The 21,355-nt window shown below is 37.5% G+C and overlaps 1 protein-coding gene across 1 annotated transcript in view; it reads left to right on the forward strand.

Moving 5' to 3' along the window:
• The first annotated feature begins 10,541 nt into the window (after positions 1-10,541).
• Positions 10,542-21,355, forward strand: part of ANKFN1 (ankyrin repeat and fibronectin type III domain containing 1) — a 126,787-nt gene continuing 115,973 nt past the window's right edge. The window contains exon 1 of the mRNA XM_054221745.1: positions 10,542-10,652. The gene's annotated coding sequence lies outside the window, so the exon portion shown is untranslated. The remainder of the gene's footprint in view (positions 10,653-21,355) is intronic.

Here is a 21,355-nt window from a genome sequence, read left to right on the forward strand (position 1 = left end):
ATTTGTTTTGGTGAGTGCAAAATTTGCCTAGATCCAAAGCTGGTTCTGCATCTACCATTTAAAGCTTTTCCATGTCATGTAGAAACCTCCAAATAAATAAAAATTACAAAGAAGCTTTTATCTGGATGTAGATGTGTTTATAAGAAAGTAAGAGTGGTGAAAGCAAAACAACATTGGGCATGGAAACAGAGGCTGTTACCTGAGCTATAAACTGCCACTGATTATGGTATTTAGCAAATTCACTAAAAATCTTCCTCAGTTTCACTGCTTGTAGTCAGATAGCCTCCTGGCTCTTCTTGTCTGAACTAAAATTTACCCCCATAAAGCCCCAGGGAATCAAGATAAAAGCAATGTCAGAAACTGAACGGGATAGTTTCCTTCCTCCCCAACATTGTTCCATGTAATGTTGGCAGCTAAATCTGCGAAGTAACAGTTCAGCAAAGGAAATCTTTGACGATGACTGCATGTCTCACATTGCAGCCCCTTCCTCCCCCTTTTTAGCTGTTTATGCTAAATCACTTTTCATTTGCCACATGGAGAAACCTACGACCAACATGAGGATACACTGTGCATGCAGTTTCTTCCTTAACCCCTTCCAAGCTACAGAAAACTCAGAAAAAAAAAGGGTAGAGTTTGCTCATCTCTCAATAAAAGCATAAAATATGAAACCCAAAAGGTAATACCTGTGAAAGCAGCAAAGGATCCCTTCCCTTGGTCTGCTAATACAGAATATCACATGAATAACCCCCCTCCTCTGTCCCTTCCTGATCGATTCTTCACCCCGTGAGCACCAATTTTGCTCTGAACACGTGAGGGAAAAAAAATTACAGTAAAATCAACACAAAGATGGCAGTAAGATATCATCCAGACCTCAAAAGAAATCCCAAACCTGTGACTAGGCCGGCCCTTTACCATGAAATCCCTCTGGAATTTTCTAAGCAAGCAGCACCAGATCAGTGAGATGGCAAGCAAAATGGCACTGTTGTTGAGCACAAAGGCTGAAGTAGGTGAAGGAGAGTTTATAACCGAATCTTCCAGGATAAAGAGGGGCTTCTTTTCTCCCAGCTCACCCCCAGCACAATGCTGAGGTACTGCCGGCCCTGTGGCTCTCAGGCCTTTCCCTGAGGGAAAACTCCTCTCCTGTCACCTGAAGGAAAACTGTTGTCACCTGAGGGAAGCCTCCTGTCACCTGAGGGAAAGCTCCTCTCCTGTCACCTTACAGAGGGCTCCTCTGCTGTCACCTGAGGGAAAGCTCCTTTCCTGTCACCTGAGGTAAAACTCCTGTCACCTGAGGTAAATCTCCTGCTGCTTGAGGGAATGCTTCTCTCCTGTCACCTGAGGGAAAGCTTATCTCTTGTCACCTGAGGGAAAGCTCCTCTCCTGTCACCTGAAGGAAAACTTCTGTCACCTGGGGGAAGGCTCCTCTCCTGCCACCTGAGGGAGAACTACTGTCACCTGAGGGAAAGCTTCTCTCCTGTCACCTGAGGGAAAGCTTGCCTCTTGTCACCTGAGGGAAGGCTTCTCTCCTGTCACCTGACAGAAGGCTCATCTTTTGTCACCTGAGGGAAAGCTCCTCTCCTGTCACCTGAGGGAAAATGTCTCCTGTCACCTGAGGGATGGCTTCTCTCCTGTCCAGCCCTGCCCTTGAGCTGCATTCACTCTGAGGCACCCCGCTTTGCCACCTGTGAACTTCCCGCCTCCCAGCTGCCCTCCAGAAGCTTCTCCAGCCCAGCCCGCCCAGGTTCCCTCAGGGCAACATGGTGCCTTCCCTGGGAGCAAGGAGCAGCGCCTGGGCTTCACAGGCAGGACCAGGGAAACAGCCATTACTGGTCCCAGCTTCTCAGCAATTTAACAGAGCATATGCTGGAGTGCAGGCAGAGGAAATGCTACTGGAAGGTCATAGTCCCAGTAAGTTTCTGTGAAGATTGTTACAAATTAGTGTTTCCTCTGGGTGGCAGGGTAGAGCAGAGGTACACTCAGGCCTGTTTGAGGGGAGGTTCAGTACAGCTGGTGAAAAGTGGCATTCTGAAGGTGAAAACTCTCAGAAACCAGGGATGAAACTGTAGCCCCATGAAATGCAGCCAGTGCACTCTCCTAGATATTAGCAGGGGCTCAGAGGCCTCAGAAGCCCAAGAGATTTGTTTGGGACAGCAGTGTGTCTTTTGAAGGGTAATGGTGGTAGGGCCAGATTTCAGACATCTTTCTTCTTCACTATACTCTTTTCCCACAGTGCCATAGTCGCTGGGGCTGGGGGGCAATTATCTGATGAAATCCAATGCGGAGTTGGGCTTTCAGGTTGTGGAAGTCTGTGGAAAGGTTTGGCTGGAGGCTGAGCTGTGGGGGAAGGTGAGGTGAGATTCCCAAGACTGCAGTGGACGATCATTCAGTTCATACAAAAAGCACTGCTTACATTTTAAGATGCAGTTTTGAACTTCAGCCACTTGATGGCCACATTTAAAAATTTTGTTTCAGATAATGCTGGTGCTGTAGTCCCTAAGATAATGAGCCTAAAATGTCTATGGTCAGAAAACCATCTAGACAGCCTACAGTACAAGAGTATGTTTGTGCATGTGTCTATTTTGACTGTGTAAATATTTATTTCAATAGGTCTCTGAAACAACTGTATAATATAACATGGAGGTGAGGCAGAAGTTTTATACTAGAAGAGGCAATTCAAATTTAACTCTCTGGTCCCATGGCCTGGAGGTGTGGTGGCTCTCTGGCACCACGGCCTTGGATCCCATAGCCATGGCTCACACTGCAGCTAGGACGTGACTGTTCAGAGGCTTGGAATAAATGTAGCATTGCCTGTATACACTTGTACACAACATAATAATAGAAATACTATTATAATATTATAATAATATACTAATAGAAATATTATTTCACACAGTTTGTGAAAGAACTAGCTGTGGTGTGAGAGAGTGGCTAGCCAATCCATCTCCTAATTTCAATATTGAAAGAAAACACACTAGAGGACATTTTGAGATATGTTAAGTTTTTGATTTGTAAAGAAATGTGGAAATCCAACGGTAGTTTCAAATGGAAAAAGCAAGACACTTCATATGGAAAGTGGGTAAAAAATTGGCATTCTGAAATTTTTCAGATTTTATTTTTTCCTAAGTAAAACATTAGATAGGTCAAAATAATTTTTTAGCTTTTGAAAATTTGTGTTTTGAGCCTTTGTTTGAACCCTAAGCCATTCTGGCTGAGATCATGGTCTAGGCCTTTACCTGAGAAGTGCAAACCTGCAATGGTTTTGACCTTTTATTTATTTTGAAAGTATTGACCCTTCAAATGATTCAAGAATATAATCCTAATGGATGCAATTTCCTCTTGGAATTTTGTTCTGATGTGGCAAATTCAAAAGTTGTAGGACCTGCTGTCATTTGTTGTACTAAAAATCTTTTGCTCCTACCATAACCACACGGTTACAGGGGCTCATTGTCAGGATAATGACAGTGTTACTTCAAGCAGCGTGGTTCCTTTTAATTGTTTTGAGAGCCCTTTTGACCATTTTATAAAAGGAAAGCAAATAAGTTTATTGTTAACAAAAGATCTTGGGAATTACAGGGAAAAGGGGCTGTGATAGTACTGAACAAAAAAAATCCTCTATGTTCCTACTGAAATTTGATGAGATCTGGGCAATTAAAAAAGCATACTTCTTTGGATTACTTTAAAAATTCTTGGTGGTATTTTTAAACATTAGAATCTTTGCTTTCTTCTTTCACTCCTTTTTTCTCTTTCCTCATCCTCCAGTGTGACTGTGGCATTGAATACAGCTGAGACAGAGATGATTCCAACCTCTGGTACTCATTTTTGGTTCATTAATTTCTGGCAAAGAAGGGACACTTAATAGGTCTGACGTTCCTGGCTAGGTGGTGATTGATCAAAAGTTAGCACAGTCAATGTTGTTATTTTTTCCAAACTCGTAGTAATGTTATTCCCTAAGAGCCCACAAAAACAAAGCAATTAGGCTGGTCTGATAGGAATGATGGTAGCTAAACCCGCATCAAAACTGAAGATAGCAACTTTTTTAGGAGAAATTATTTTTCCCCTAATTATTTCTTAGGTTGGCTGCAGTCTAGTTAATAAAAGGTAATGCATGTTGTACTTAAAGTACATTATCTGGATTATGCCAACTGTGCTCTTCAGGAATGTGACATTGTGAAACGAGATTTACACACACCTACAGGAATGAGCAGACACTGTATTTATTAGCCTAGTAAAAATACAATCTTATATCAATAACACCCAGACTCTCTCTCCATTTCTTCCTGTTTGTGTTCAGTGTCTGTGTCAGCCTTGTTCTGAGCCAGCGTTGCCAGGTGTACTCGCCAGAGTCTACTCAATTGGAGCTGTGAATACCAGCCAAAAATAGCTAGCACTGATCAGATGCTCCAGCTGAGTTAATAATTCAGAGTCAGGAAGAGTGCATGCAGAAGGTACACACAGCTATTGACTGCTGGAGGTTTGAACTTTTCTGCTGAAGATGAAGTTGTAACTGACATTGGGATGTGGAACACTGGTAACTCTGGGGACAGGCTGGTTATTAAGGAACTGGGTGGTAACTTCACATATTGAGCCTTAAATCCTGCCTTCAGCCGTTGAGCTACCGGGTACTTTCACTCAGCCAGTACCTTTCTTGTGACTTGATGTCCCTGTCTCTGAAGTAGAATGACACTGCTCATGAAAAAGATTAGATATGCCAAACAAAAGCCAGTATTGTTATTATTAACAGGGAAAATATCCCTGTTGGATTGATTTGGGATTTGATAATGTCAGTAATACACTCCTGAATAAAGTGTTGCTGCTGGTATTCAGTGGATGACATTCACCTTTGCACAAATTAGTAGGTTTATGGAGGACTGTTGGAATTGGTGATATAACTGTGCTCCATATACAGATCCATTTCACTGATTTCCCTTTGAATCTGTGAAAGAATCTCTGTGGGTGTTGATCAGGTCCAGAGTATCCAAGACCTACCAAAACTCTGGCAGAACTTTCTGTCTTCATTCGGACATGTACACAACTCAGAAAATGGAGAATGTCCATTTTGGTTTTATCTCAGTAGGATTAGTGTCTCCCTAATTCTGACACAATTTTGCTTATATTTTGAGAAAATTAGGTTTTGAATGAGCCCTGAGAAACTACGCTTTCAGGGTTAATGAAAACAGTAAACAAGTCTGGTTTGGAACCCAGTAAAGCAGTTCTGGATTGCCTGCTGCAGCTGGTAGGCTTCCAGGAGGGATCTGAAAAGGGAAGACTCAACTTTGGTTAGGAATACCGGTGGATGACAAAAGCATGGGAGCCTGAAATGAAGATTTTCTTTTGGAGTCTTCCTATATAATGATAGATGCAGCAGGAGATAATTGCTTTCTTTAGATGTTAATGTCTGACTCATTCTTGCCTGAGCCTTACTTAGTAAAGCTGAATTGTTGGTGCTTCAGAGAGCCAGGGAGCTGTAAGAGGTCTGCTGAGGTTTGAGCTTGAAGGGAGTGAAAGACTGTGTGTTATTTGAGCTTTAGGAAGGAATGAAAAAAATTTATGTTATCTAACTGTAGTGCTGAGTCATTTTAGCCTGGGAAGTGTTAGGAGATGCTTAGGTAAGCTGAAAGATGGAGAAGGAAAATACTGACTCAAGTATTTTCTCGTGTCAGCAAAGGGTCCCTGCTGCAGCATGGGCTGAAATTTAGAAGTGGAGATCTGAAGGGGAACACTATAAACAGCAGATGCTTTAAAAATAGTATCATTCCTTTACTTCTGAGGATTGCCTAAAGTCATAGGAAATCCTGTCATAACTGTCCCTTCTAATTTTTCAACAAGTAATATTCACATCCCTGTTAGTTATTTTCTAGCTTAGTTACATTACTTTGTGCTTGCTAAAGAAAAGCTTGGTTACACATTCTTACCTTAAATTGGCTTCATCTCAAGCAAAAATTTCAGATGCACCTAAGTAATTTAGAAGCCTAATCTGACTGAGATTGAATCACTCCAGTGTTATCTGTGGTCTATTGCTAAAATGAATCAAAATATAATATTATAAATATAATAAAAAATATATATATAAAAAATATATAATATAATATTTTTCAACTTCTTTGGTTGAACCTTGGTTTCAAGAACCTTGTGAACTTCTAAGTGAATACTTTTCTTCTCTATGTGTAAAAATATTTATTGACCCTCGCCCCATATGATGACATCAGTATGACTTACCCTTGGTGATGGGAACAGTTTTGGAATTTTCTGACAAAACAGTATGTTGTTGGAAAATGCTTGAACTGGGTCTCTCAAGGTTTCATTTATTACATGTTCAACTGTAATTCTTATGAGCTCTAGTAACCAAGACCTTTACTCTGGGCCTTGAGCACAATTCAGTGTGTGCCTCAACTTTGCTTCGTTCTCCATTCTAAAAGGGTGTCCAAGTAGTAACTACTTCAGTCTTCTCTTTGCTTTCTGCTTTCCACCTGAAATAGAAGACATATTACATTCCACTGCTTCTTCCAGCTATATATGCTGCATCTCTAGCGTGTCAAGATATTTCTGTTAATGGTTGTAAATAGCTCAACTGTGGGAGGGTTTTCTTTACATAAGTTGTGAAATGGTTTGTTTTATATCAGTTCTCTGCACAAAGTAAAAGAAACAAAGATTTAGAGCAAAATATGTTCTCTTTAGAGTGCACTAGAAGATCTTTCATTCAGGGAACGGGATACAACGAAATTTCCACAAGATTCCTTTCTCCTCCCTTTTCCTCTAGCCTACTGTCTACCCAGTGGGGTGAGAATAGCACCTCACTGGCTGGGCTTGTCCGTAGAAGGTCATGCTTAAAGCCTTGTAACTGTAATTATTTCGTCTCCTTTCTCTCCAACACTGCCATGTGAATGAGGTCATAGTAATAAGTGGTTCTAGTCTGGCTCCATAATATCTTTGCTTTATGTCCTAAGGACTTCTGGGATCTGAGCACTATATTTGGGAACTATTAGGTAAGAATCTTTTCTTAAGAATTTAATGACTTTGTTGAATTTATATCCTTATGTGCTTTCTGTCTTTAAGTGTTTATTTCTTCCCTATAATATAAATGCTTCAAATGTCAAGATTCTGATACTGTGTATTCTGCAAGGAGGGTGGGGGGCAGAAATCCCAACTCATCAATTGCAAGTCAAAAAGGTAATGCCCTCTTATTAAATCTGCGTTATCTCAAGCACTGCAATCAGATTCCAATTTGGAAAAATGATTCAAGGCACTTAAACTTTTCTTCTGCCACTATGTTTAACATTTCTTTCTTTTTTCTCTTAAAGTGTCAGGAAGTGGTGCTGAGTTGGCAGCAGTATATACCATCCCAGAGGAGGCTGTAAAGTAAGCGTTAAAAATGTTTAGTCCTGTCTATAAAAATGACTTTTACTGAACTCTAAAAAGGTAGGAACAGAACTGCCTCTTCCAGCAGTTTTTGTGGTTATTTATAGATGTTACTGCATTGATTATTTTCTCATGGAGATTTAAATTCTTACCTGAACTCTCCATCCAAATCGAACACTTTCTTAACCTTAGCTATCTGATAAAAATTATATGAACTCCTTTACATAGAATGAAATTCACCACTGTATAAATTAGTAGGCTTGTGGGAATTATTATTGATTCATATAACTAAATCTTGTGGAGACCTCTTTTTGATGGAGACCTTGCCTTGAAAATTCATGTTACAATTCATCTGTTCACGTGTCTCACCACATAAGTTATTCTAATTAAGGTCTTTCATACACTAGAGTAAATTTAGGAAGCTGTATTAAAAGGATGGCCCTTCAACAGAATGTTAAAATTATTTCCTGCTATTTCTTCTAAACAGAAGATTTATTATTCTAACAGTTATACTGCTTCTGATGCTCATGCATCTTAATTGTCAGCATTATGGTGCTAACATCAATAATGTAATTTAACTTACTAAAGTGGAACATAGCATCCATCAGGATTATTTCAGCCTTTGCTGTTCTCCTGCTAAGGAGAAATTGGGATTTTTTCCTTTTATTAAGACATAATGTCATTTTAAAGGAACATCTACTTTTTGAATGCCATGATATTCATGATAATGACTGCTCAAAAATCCTTTTCCAGTGTTATTTTGCCCTCACAAGATTATTAGAAGTATTTTGTAGTTTTTCTGAGGGTTCAAAATGCCACCGGAGGACAGATGACATACTATAGTATACCATTACAGTCTAATGTGTTACTTTGTGGTCTCAGGTTGCTTTTGCTTGAGTAGTTGGATACTATCAGTTGTCAGTTCCTCATCTATTGTTTCTTTCCTGCAGAAGCTCGGTAAGTGGGAGATGACAGAGCAGACGTGCTGCCTGTGGCAGGGGAGCAACAGAACTCCAACAGGGATATAAATTATTGGAACAGTGTTCATCTAGGGAATTGCAGACAGACAAAGCAGCTCTGAGGAAATGCATCCCTGTCAAAGACCTTTTTTTTCAGCTGAGGCTTGAATAACAGCAGAAGTAAAAAACAGAGCAATCTAGTGAGGAGGAAAGCACACTGGAGCCACTCTATGTAAGTATTTTCAAATAATTTCTTACATCATTCGCTTATCATTAGCAGGTTACTAAATGCATTTCTGGGCACAATTTTTCATCTTTGAAGAATGAAAATGGCATTTCCTTGAATGTGATGCATAAGCAGATTATTTCTTTCCTATTCTCTAAATATCTGGAATATTTTACATGAAGAATGGAATTTGAAATATTTATAGGGGAGAAAACACTTTTGTTTTGCCTTCCAGGGATATGCTAATATTTTAATCCAAGCATATAGTGATACTTTGATTATGTGGTCAATTCCTTTTAATGGGACATATTTATAAACAAGTAATCATTGTATTTAAGACTGGGTGTTCATAATTTCTATTTATGGAACTGTTCACATTTCTGCAGTTTTCTTCAAGAGTCAGTTTATGGGAGGGTGTTAATAGAAATAACTTACCTGCATTTACACATGAGCAAATTCAGTATGAAAAATTGGCAACCTGGAATGAGTATGCATAGAGTTTTATGACAGTCTGAGACAAACTGGGTTTTGTGAAAAGTTCTTGTTTCCTTTGATTCTCCGCAGCAAGGTGTGTGTGTGTTTCTTTCTGATAACTAAAGAATAAGTAAATTTTGGCATTACCAAAATTTTTATGGGACCAGTTTTACATGGGACAAATCAACTCCAGACAATGGAAGATTAAGGAACTCTGCATTGTGCTACCAAACTCAGACTGCCATGACAAATGGAGTGAAAAAGATTCATTTGGATTTTCTGAAACCTGGTATTAACCTGCGAATATTTTTCAATATGTTTTCCAAGCAATACTCATTAGCAATGAATTCAAAGCTCACGTGCCTGCTCTAGCAACAGCACTGCTGATTTTTAGAACATTATGGGGTACTGTGGCACTGCACTGGGCTAGATTTTTTGCATGCTTCATAAAATGATTATGATGCCTTTTGAAGTGAAAAACAGTGGTATAACTTAGCATGAGTGTATCTTCTCTGGAAGAATTTGATTTGACTGCATCTTGTCAGAGGCTCTAGATAAATAGTAATTCGTGTAACTAATAGTCTCATGGAGACCGCTCCTTCTGATGGAAGAAACTTGGCCTGCACATGCATGTTACTATTTAATTGACTGTCTTGGAAATAGCATGACATTCTTGTCTGTACTCTTTCCACATACTCAATGAAGTGGTACTGGTTTCTTTTTTTAAACATAGCTTAATGGTTTTAAGCTCATGATAAGGAAAGTGTACAAAGAACTTACCTAAAACTTTGTACTGAGCTCAATGCATGCTATGACAAAAGGGTAGCCAGTAATTCACTGAGGAATTAATACCCATTTCCTTTGTTTTCAATGTGATGGCATGTCCGACGACACTGTATCTTTACTGAAATTTTGCTGATTATGGTTAAAACTTACTGCTAATCCCAACAGGCCCTCTCTTGCACTTCTTGCCTTTATTGTTCATAGAGCTTCCCTACTGTAGAGTTAGTGGATAATGTTATTAGATGTTATAAATCTAGGTTTTTACAAGTATTTTCTGCATTTTTAGAATAAATCGAGGACTCCTTATTCAGCCAATTTGAATGATGACAGGGAATTCTTCCTATAATTAGAGCTGACTTGAAATACTTTCCCCTAAAATCAAATAAGTTTCAGCATTGTTATTATTAAATCTACAAGCTACAGCTACTCTTTTGGTTGTATTTGACTTATGTTTAAAAAACAATGTTTCAAGACTAAATTTAGCTAATTTAAAAACAAACCCCTCTAATAGGAATATTACATTTGACCTCTAATTGTCATTTAAATCTTGGCCATTGAACAAAATACAAATACTCCCTATTAGTGCAGTTCTAAATCCAGGAAATTAATTTCTGGCTCAGGGATTGGCTTTTCAAGAAGTACCAGAACTCCTGTTATGTCGTAGTGTAAGTCTTCTGAATTGCACAAAAGAATGAATTGGGGATAACAGGCTGAAACCTGGACAGGTGCTGACCAGGAGAATGCAGCTGAAAAGTTTGACTCCTAGTCACACCAAACATGAATGGAGGACGAAAGAATGTACCGACTGGGATGGAATTAGTCCTCTTGCTAACACCTGAATGCAGTTCTCAAAGGTAAGGCAAAAGATAAGAGTCTTTATTGTCAAAAATTCCCAGTTCAGAGTTTAAGGTCTATTATAAAGTGAATTCACACTGAGTGGATACGGCACTTATTCCCCTGTTTCAACCTGCAAATACACTTTGTCATGTGTCTATGATTCTATGTTTTTAGGATGATACAAAGAAAAGTGTTGCTTCAAAGACTTTGACTTAAAGATATATAGGAATCAAGGGAAATTCATTTGCTAGTGGTTAACACCAGAGAATAACCTTCTTCCTCCTTTAAATTGTCGCATTACCTAAGTATGTGAAGAAACTCGGTATGTGTCAAATGAGTTGCCACATATTGGGCCTAGTATTCAGTTAGCATTTATTAGTGTAAATTATTACTTCAGAGCACTTCTTACACCAGAAGAAAACATATCCCTTAGAACTGACATTTCCGTGCAGAGTACTTAATAATCATGATGCATGCATTGTTCTACTATGTTCCCCTCCCACTTCTACAGAATTTCTGCTTTGCAACCCAAATTTACTGATCAAATAGCCTACCTGATTATATGACTTGTTACAAACACTGTTAGACTGCTTTTAAGTGGTATTAGAAAAAATGTAGGGAAACACAAGCAAGCTAGCTGAGCTGATGTTTAATGGATACAAGAAAGCTCCATATTAAAGACACAGCTTTCAATCCTTTTATTATATCTCTTGTAACCAGTGTTCAGCATTTTGATATATTTTTGAGCGCAGTAGTGTATCCCCTGTCTTCAACTTTTTAAAAAGCACAGTGGAAACTCATCAGTAAGTCAGATGAAAATATTCTGCAGCCTACAGCTGTTTCTGTGCTACATGGCCTTTTAGTTGCCTGAAGAACAATTGGGGAGTGTGGGAATTGCTTTAGAGAAATCATAAATTGTTTTGGGATTTACTCAACGGATTCTAATTTTGGATGAAGTATGTGATTATGGAAGCACATAATAAGCATTCTCTCCTACACGCACAAAGAGTCTTTCAAATATTTTCAAATAATTCTCTGTTAAGAATACTCGGATTCTGTTGCATTATATCAGCCCAGTCACATTCTTCAGTCATGTTCCATAACAGATTTGCTAATGATGGAGAGTTTTTTCCTTCTAAACAAATAAGCAAACAGAATTCCTACCTGTCCTACAAGTAACACTGTTTTTATGACAACTGCTATGCAGTGGTGCTGGGTTTGTTTCAGGTATGATGCCTTCCACCATTCCTTAGAACACAGAAAGAGAACGAAGAGCACAGTTCATTGGAACCTACCTATAAACAGGCAGAACCTGTTTCTCATGCAGATACTATTGAAGAATTAGCAGAGAAGGCCTGATGGTAGCTGTAGGTGGAGATACTTGGCCAACCTCTCACCCAAGCTTCCAGTGAGCTAACTGAATTAAGACCTTGTCTATGTTAAGGCCCTAGTCCATAATAAGGGACTTGGTGACAGAATGGGAAGAATCTATATCAAAAAATGGCAAAGATGAGAACATATTCTAAAAATTTCTAAGCCATGGTAAACATGAGGAATTTTTCTTAGTTTAAGGAAGCAGATAAAAGTTTATTGCATCTAACACTTTTTTTCAAGCACTTTTAAAATCATGAACAAAACTATCATTCAGTTGGCAGTACTTCTCAGTGTCCTTCATTAATGCAAAGAGGTAAAATAAAAGCACGGAATTGAGTGGAGAGATCCAAAGCACTGGTTCATGCCTTTCATATGTAAAATATACTATAAGGTTCATATTTAAGTTTTCTGTAAGCATAAGTGAATTTTCTCCTGCTTCTATCCTTATCCCTGTATTTTTCAGTGACTATAAAATCAAAAAATGTGGTTATTAAATATATGTTTTGCTGTTGTATTCCACTTCCATATATAGATATCAAGACAGCTAGAGATTACTTAATGACAGCCTTTTGGTCCAATGAATGTGCCAGTAAAGGAAACTAAGTGTGCCTCTTAATAAAATGGCTTTTAAGCATCCTCAAGGACACATTAAAGTGATCTCTTTAGAAGTCATATTTAGTAAGCTAATTAGCATGATCAGAGTGTGCATTCCTTCCTTATGATTAACTTCATGGCACTGAAAGGAAAACTCTAGGTAAAAGTCTTACAGTGACACTAAATACATAGATTCTTATATTCTGTATTGGAATGCATGACACACTGGCTACAGTTTAAGTAACTGTTTAAAGTATTTTAAAGCAGCAAGGACATAATTCAACTTAAGCTCTCACTTTTCCTCAACTGAAATACACAGGGCATTAAACAGCTTGGGCAAACAGTCTGGAAAGTTGTATTGCAGTTCATCTTGTTACACTTGGTGCTTTTTATGTAATGGTGATTTCTACTCTGTTTTACTCAGTAAAGCTGGGACTTCAGCTTTTTAAGGAAAATGTAAAAATTTACATTATCTAATCTTCAGTATTGTGATAATCTATTTACTGTGAAGCAAAGATAAAGCGTAAGTAAGTGATAAGGATCACTTTCGTCTCACTCTGTAAAGTTTGATATCTAAGAGATTAAGAATATTACCATATTAACCATAGGAAAAAATGTTACTGATGGCTTTTTTAATTTTTAGAAACTGAAATATTAGTCATGTGGCCTATCTCTAATGCAGTTGCATTGAAGTAAGTTGGCACAGTGATATTTTTATAGCATCCACATGAACGTTGCTCCAAAGGTGCTCAGGGTATAATATCAGTACTCATGCTCAAGCATAGTTTCCTATAAACCAGTATGACTGTCTATCTCAGTTTAGATGACTGAACTATACTTAAATTATTGGAAGACAATAGCCTTTGGTGATACAATTTTGATTGTAGTAAGATGTAAAACCAAATGTTATATTCCTTAGAGTTTGGGGCTGAAACAGATGAAACAGTGTGGTGTTACTTAATACAGCATACAGAGTTTGGGTGATGAATTCTTCAGCAGAATTGCACAGCTTAAGTATTCTGTTTTCTAGTGTATCTGATGTGGTGTACTGATGGTCTGCTCTTCGTAATTTGCTTGAACAGAACTCTTGTTTCAGTTACAGTGAGATACATCAATGTAGCTCCCAGTAATACTCTCTGATGTCTATTTTATGTCTGGTTTATGTCTATCAATCTGTCTCCATTTGGAGACCTCTCCATGTTTCCTCTTGTCACATGGCCATTGAACTACTTGAGAAATTACTTCTAGTTGAAGACATACTAATATATTTCTTTAGATGAAACTCTCTACTCATTTTCAACCACCAGGTTCATATGAAATGGGTGGAATTTGGTAATTGAAATAGCTTTAAAAGTATCATTCCTGGGACATAATTATTATTCTAGCCTTGAAAACGATGATGAAACAGACTGTTAATGAGCTTACTCTTAAACGTTTGCCTAAAGAGTCGTTCAGTTATTTAGGCTGAAGCCATTTATTAAAGTTAGCTGTTATTAATATGGCTAAAAAGAACATGTAGAGATGTTTAAGGGTAGTCTTATCCACCTGAACCTTAAAAACATATGTGCCAAAAGGGATGGAGCAGACACTGGTGAGAACTGAGAAAGAAAAATGTCAACAAATAAACGAGGAATTGTTTACATGAGATGACTTGCTTGGTCTTGAGACCACAGCAGCGAGGACAGGTATAGCAGGTGTTTCAGTCCCATTTCAAGAGGACTGGAGTTCCAGACTTAGTCATTGGGAATACCTGAAATAAAATAAAAATAACTTTAATTCCACTATTTTTTTTCCACCTAATGAACAATAATGCTATTAAAGACATACGTAGGTTCCGCTATTTCCTTTAAGTCCTATGAGAGCTCCTGTTTTCCTTTTATAAGAGTTGACTCCTGATTACATAGTCCTGGTCAGGTCAGTGAGGAGTCCTTGTTTTGAGGAGTAGCCATTTCTGTAGGAGAAAATCCATGGGCTAATTCTGAAGTTATGTCATTGTTGTTTTTTTTAGACTGGCAGACAGGGGAAATACAGTTTTTTAGTCTGTGCCATGGAAAAATGTGCTTATAGCCTTTGCATAATAAATTCAGTCTTCCACGAGAGGGTGGGAAACAAATCACTTGAGAAAAGTGCTGGCTGGAGATAGAGCCATATCTTTTTTTCCAAATAAATATGTAGGTAACAGAAAAATGTAAGGTGCAGGCTGCACCTCCACTTCCTACTGTGCATCACTGGTCTTGAGAGTGTTTTCTGGTGCATCATTACCAGTGGGTACATTTACTGGGTGCACCTACGTTCAAATTAGCAGAGGCTGCTTTACCTTGCTGTAAAAATGCTGTCAAAAGCATACACTAGTTTATTTATTGGTGGCTTTAAGGCAAGGTATTACTTGGTTTCACAGCTTTGACGGTGCCCATACTTCCTTCTGAAAAGGCACTGTATCTTGAAGACTGGTGGAGTTCATATCACCCTACTTCAGGGTATAAAATATAGTATGGGTTTTAGGATTCCATCCATGCAAAGGTAAGTAGGAAACAATGATCTAGGGCCATAATGCCGAAGTCATGTGGAACAAACTGAACTGAAACAAGTTCAGAATATTTTTCAGTTTTGAAACAAAAATAGGAATGTGCTGTATAATGTAATTCTACACTATAAAAATACTAGTTTTCTAAAATTAGATGCCACAAGAAGATATTGTCCAAGCAACAGACTAATGATGCTTTATTTGCAAAATAATAATAATTATTAACTACTTAGAGGGACTAAATTGCATTGCTTTCAGTAAGACATTATTACTGATATATTTGACATTATGGGACTGTAATAATAAAAAATAAGATTATAATGAAAATACAGATTTCCATCCAGACTCCTGGTTTCTATGCATTATCCAACTGTGGTCATTAATGTCTCTTTAAAGAACTAGAACACTTGAAGAAAGACCATCATTTAGGCTTTAAAGATGACAAATAAAACAAAAAAAACCCACATCACCACTAGATCAGTATACCAAGGATGTTTTTGCTATTAAATTAAATCTGGAATCAGAAGAATTGTCCTGATAGCTTTTAGAACTTCAGTTGTTTTCTTTCTTATTTAAAATACAAAGTTCTCTGTGAATTTTACCAGAGAATGCTACTTTATGGTACACTGTAATTAAAGATTACTGTCTCTGAATTTTGTCCTACAGAGCAGAGAAGGGGAGAATGCAATCATATGTTCCATCTTTACTACCGCATTCCTTGGAGGGTTCCATATGTTTACCTTTATCTGACTTTAGAGTTTGTGCTTTTGTGGTTGCTGGCAAGAACAGTTGAATTCTTTCATGCCTATTGCTTTAATAAGGAATGTGAAGCCACATACATAACAACACTAGAACACAACAGTATGAAGCACAAATAATGCCCGATGAGGTGCATATCTTGAGTAGGGATCAGGAATGCTTTGCACCCAATTCTTTATTTGGACTGTTACACTTAAAAATTCCAAAAGGGGGCAATCTTACCCTCTGCCTGAAAGTCTATAAATGTAATTCACCTGAGAAAATACAGCACACTACCTTCTAAGTTCTCATTTACCTTAGAAAACTGAAGGTTAGTGCAATGATAAAAACAGCTTTTAGGGTTTGGTTCTGTTTTTGAAAATCGAATTTTGAAAGTGTCACTGGATTTTCAAACTTTATTAACTGCAATAGTATGAATACATGTGATCACTCTCAAAATGTGATGGTTAAAATTATCTGAGGCCCTTACTTGTAGAGAGGAATCATGCTGTTGAGAAAGAGAACCATAAAAAAAAAATTATACACTTAAGTTGCTCTTGGACATAAATCAAACACATTTATGATGGAGATTTAGGGAAAAACAGAATCTCAAACTCATCCTCTTTTTCCAGCTTATGGCCACTTATGAATTTAAGACAAAACATGTATACTGTCTTGGAGGAATGTAATGGTAGCCAAATTAGTGCAAGTTGGTTTTTATAATTTCTCACCTTTCTGTAGCATAAGTAAGAGAAACAAACTGTAGCCTTTTGAAAAACAAACCTTCAAGAAATGTGCTTACCATTCATTTTTAGGAACTTTTAAATTATATATAGCATTTTCTGTAAGAAGTATGCATATTTTCTTTCTATGTGCTTTCTAAATAATGTGTTGTTACCCATCTGTTGTAATTTGATGGCAACAATAATTTAACTATAAGAAAATATGTCATGTATATGGTATATATATCTTCATCTACTAGCTGCCAAAAAAATAGTATTTCTGTAAATATTAGAAAGCCAATATTAAGCCAATATCCTTTGGTTGAATCAAAAGGATGTTGGAAAGGAAGGTTGTAAGGAACTGATGAGAAGCATATTTGCTCTTGACTGTGTATCACAGGATGCTGAAGTCACACCCTTTCAGTTTTCTCCAGATACCATAGAATCATAGAAACATGGAATGATTTGGGTTGGAAGGGACCTTCAGGATCATCCAGTTCCAACCTCCTGCATGGGCAGGGACACCTCCCACTAGACCAGGTTGCTCAAAGCCTCATCCGGCCTGGCCTTGAACCCCTCCAGGGATGGGGCAGCCACAACTTCCCTGGGCAACCTGTTCCAGTGTCTCACCGCCCTCACAGTAAAGAATTTCTTCCTAATATCTAATCTAAATCTCCCCTCTTTCTATCCTGTCTTACTCTAAGACTGAATGTCTGCTACACGTTCATAATTCTGGCATCTTACTGATATCTCCCTGCCTTAGAAATCGGGGGTATCCTGCTGATACCCCCTACCTCAACTGAAAGAGACCCAGCATGCTGAAGTGAAAGATCTAGTACTTCAGATGTGCTGTTTGTTACAGGGCAGATGAGAGCTGTGCTGGGTGGAAGGAAACCAACAGATACAGCTGAGACGTATATTCTGATCTTGGCTTTATCTTAAATTTAGAGAACACTTCTAATGTTTTAAAGACTTCTGGATGCTGATATTTATGAACTGAAACATCATTGTTCATTAATTTCTCTTTTCACTTGCGATTCATCCCACTAACACTGGGGCTGCGTATCTTTCCATGATAAGGCCAAATCCTGCAATTAGTCATTACTACATGGAGTCTGGTTAAAGCTGATAGATTACTTGTAATAAAAGGAGTTGTAGCTTGTGATGTTTGAAAGCTTGAGCTCCAGTCCATGCAGTATGAATAAAGAGGTACAGCTTGTGAACCTGTGTATGCTGAAGTAGCTCTGACCCCTGATTCACAGCCAAGAATATGGCTGGTACAGTCACAGTTCAATAAAACGTTATGGTTAAATATGTTTTCATAAGATGTAAATGAAGCTAAAATAAATTATAGCACCACTTTATTTTTGTTGTGATAAGTAGTATACATAATAAATGAATATGATTTTTTTTGCCTTGCTTTGCATTCATGTAATGTAGACTATTTTAAACCCAGCTACATTTTTTTTCCCCTCTGGAGAAGATGACCATACCAATTGCCTCACTATCTGTTTACATTCTGGAAAGAGTCATTTGGGATTTTGTCTTTCTGAAATAAATATTTGCTTATGGATTTTTTTTATTGTCACAGCCATGGCATTTTTAAAGTAAATAGGAGTACAAGGTTTATATTATTTTAAATGTATATTGTATTTGTCTTCCCAACACTGTGGTTTTTAGTACTGTGAATAACGTAGTATGGAGCCAGCCTATTAAACAGCCTGTTTTTGTAAGGAAACTGTTAGTCCACCTACAATATTCTATTGCTTACTGTGTTCTTCCAATATGCTTAGCATTCCACAACCTAAATGATCATTTGTTGAACAAATTCATGCTTTTATTAGTCAAAATACAGAGAAAACAGAGCCCCCCTGTTTCAAGATATTTGCTAATGCACGGTTAATTATCACATATAGCTTACTATAATTCATTTTACAGGGAGACCTCCTGCAGGTAACATACTAGCAGTTTATGAAGCAAAATAACCTCACTATAGATTAGAACTGTTTCACTACTGGTCAGACAGTTGCTGCTTCTAGGCCTTCTCACTTCACATTGCTAATTTGAACAAGGCTTTATTTTTATATTTGTCAGCAGCAAGACTGTAGCATGGTTGTTAAACCTCTCCCAGGCCTAATTAGAGTAGCAATGCTAGCATTCATAATGAATCTCGTGTCCTGGGTTGGAGGAGGTAGCCGTGGTGCTACAGTAGCTTCCTGGCAGACAGTTGCTGGCAGGTTTAAGGTAGCTTGTGGCTTGCAATATTAAGTGACTGTTGAAATTCATTGACTCCACTGCGGCTTATGTGTCTAGATGACAACAAGTTTACACGGTTCTTTTATAGTTACAGCAAATGGGTCCATTTAAATATTTATTAGGTGATTATGGTGATGTGAAATGGAAAAAAATTGCAAAGTACAGTATTGCATGTATAACTGTTTTAACTGTTTGTACAAAATAGGCCTGTGGTATCATTTGAAATTACAGCATCTTTTTTTTTTTCTCATAAATATTTATAGTGTATCAGTAGCTAGGAATGCTAATTTATTTGCATTTTGTTTCTTATTTAATTTGACAGCCATTTGGGTAGCCATTAAAGGCACTCACTCTGATTTGAATGGAGGATATTTCAATCAGTAGTTGAGTGGCATTTTGATTGGAGTGGGTGAAGTTCAATTTTAGGAGTTCTTTTTGCTTTTATGAGACACAGAAAGGAGTATTACCTCTGTGTGCTTGATGACGGGAGCACCCACAGAAGGCCTGCTTCTCTGAAACTTAGTTTTGAGGAATTTGTCATAATTATTGGATTAGATGTAGTCAACTTGCTTTATTTTGTTCTTCATTTGGCTTCATCAAAGTGAAAAGAACAGAAGAGCCAGGTATAAATTTCTGCCAAATTTAACCAAAAGCTGTAAAATATGAATTCAACTTGGATGATAGAACAGGATATATAGATAAAAGGATTAAATGCATACAGGAGAAAAAGAAATCCAATTCATTGACAGCTCTGTAGCTACTGTTTACTTTTTCATAGCAACAGAAGAGATGGAAGTGAGTTAATCTCACTCAAGGGCATGAGAGAATGTAATAATGATATCTAGAGTTGTCGGAGCAAATATGTACATTGGAAATGCTCTCAGTGGTAGGGCAGAAAATAGGTATAGTGAAGAGAAATCAAGCATAGTACGCTAAATTTATTTTGAATATATGTGTATGTCTATATCTATATATAAACTTAAACATAGTATGAGATACTTGCTCTTTGTAAAGAGAATAATTAAATATGCTACAGCAGCTTCACTCATGATGCTATCACTGAACTTTGCTGTTGCTTAGAAATTTAAATTTGCTGTGAGTGGCCTAACTTTCTAAATCTGTATTTTATAAAGAACAGAGATTAACAGCAGAGATAACAAATCTGAAGTCAGCTCTTGTCAGGAGAAGTGTAAGATGCATATAATTGCCAAGTAGAGGCAGCAAACACTAGCTGAAGTAATTTAACTGTGTTTTGAGATATTAACCAACATGTATCCACAGGTCTGATTTGTGCTTTGGTAATTCTGTGCAAATAGTTTCAATGATAGATTCCCCTCAATTTCAGCAGTCTTGGAATACATTCTATTTTCTTGTATTGAAAAATTAATTGGAAATTAATTTAATTTTATTGGTCCTGCCCTCTTTGGGTGTTCCACTTGTTTGCATTCCTTTGTTCTTCTTTAGTGCTTTTCCTTCTTCAGTTCTGCCACAGTGTCTCCTATGGCCACCCTTGCTCTTTAAAATATTGCAAACAGTTATTCTGTTTCTTTTGCAAGAGATTGACATGAATATTTTTGAGATTATAGCTGGAAGGAGCAGAATTAAGAATTTAGCATAGAAAACAATGAGAGTAATTGAGATTTAGAAGACTTCCATGATTAATATGAGTGCACTGAGATTTCTAGAGACCAGCAGTAGAGAAGGAAATATCTTCATTATTGGAACAAATTTTATCAGTTCTACTTGAAGAAAGTATTTGTACAGCCCAGAATTATTTACACCGGCTTGAAATGGAGAGGGAGAAATTTCATACTTGAAATTAGTTACTCTTCCAAGCAGGATAAGAAATTTCCAGGAAGTAAAATGGAGACGTGAAGCTGAATTACCTCTGCCTCACCAAGCTACTGGAACATCCACAGGCTTCCTTAAGACTTGCTGTAATATGTCGAGGGATGGGATTTAGTCTACTGTATAGTGCACAAGACTGGCTGATATTCTGTTACTCCATTTATACTTATTTCATTACTAGTAGCAAAAAGCAAGACAGTAATCCTATAGGGATGTGTTTAATGCTGTCTTTAGCTCAAATTTAGTGCCCTTGCTCAAAATTGATAGAGCTAGCAACTGAAGGATACCACTACAGTACAAATAGTAAGAATTACATATTAGTGCTCAGTTGAGAATGGGTTATTCAGTTTCGTTTCTGCTATGAGAACTTAAAAGCTTAGGTGATGAATTACTGCATTAGTAAACTGTCTATATGATTATATAGATATTTACCCTCAGGCTTAAGAAATCTGTGGTTTATTTCTGCACTAGTTTTGAGTGAAGTCCTATTAATGCCTGAGATGGTAAGTTAAACTTGCAACTCAGAGTGACCATACATCAGCTTGAAGTCAGGACACTGAAAATGGCTGTGTTCTTGTGCATACACAACAACCCGTGGTCTTTAGGGTTGTCAATCTAATTTTTTTCACAAGCTCTAAATTCATTCAAAAGAAGACGAAGGGGG

This window comes from Rissa tridactyla, chromosome 15, assembly GCF_028500815.1.
Source record: "Rissa tridactyla isolate bRisTri1 chromosome 15, bRisTri1.patW.cur.20221130, whole genome shotgun sequence".
Taxonomy (NCBI): domain Eukaryota; kingdom Metazoa; phylum Chordata; class Aves; order Charadriiformes; family Laridae; genus Rissa; species Rissa tridactyla.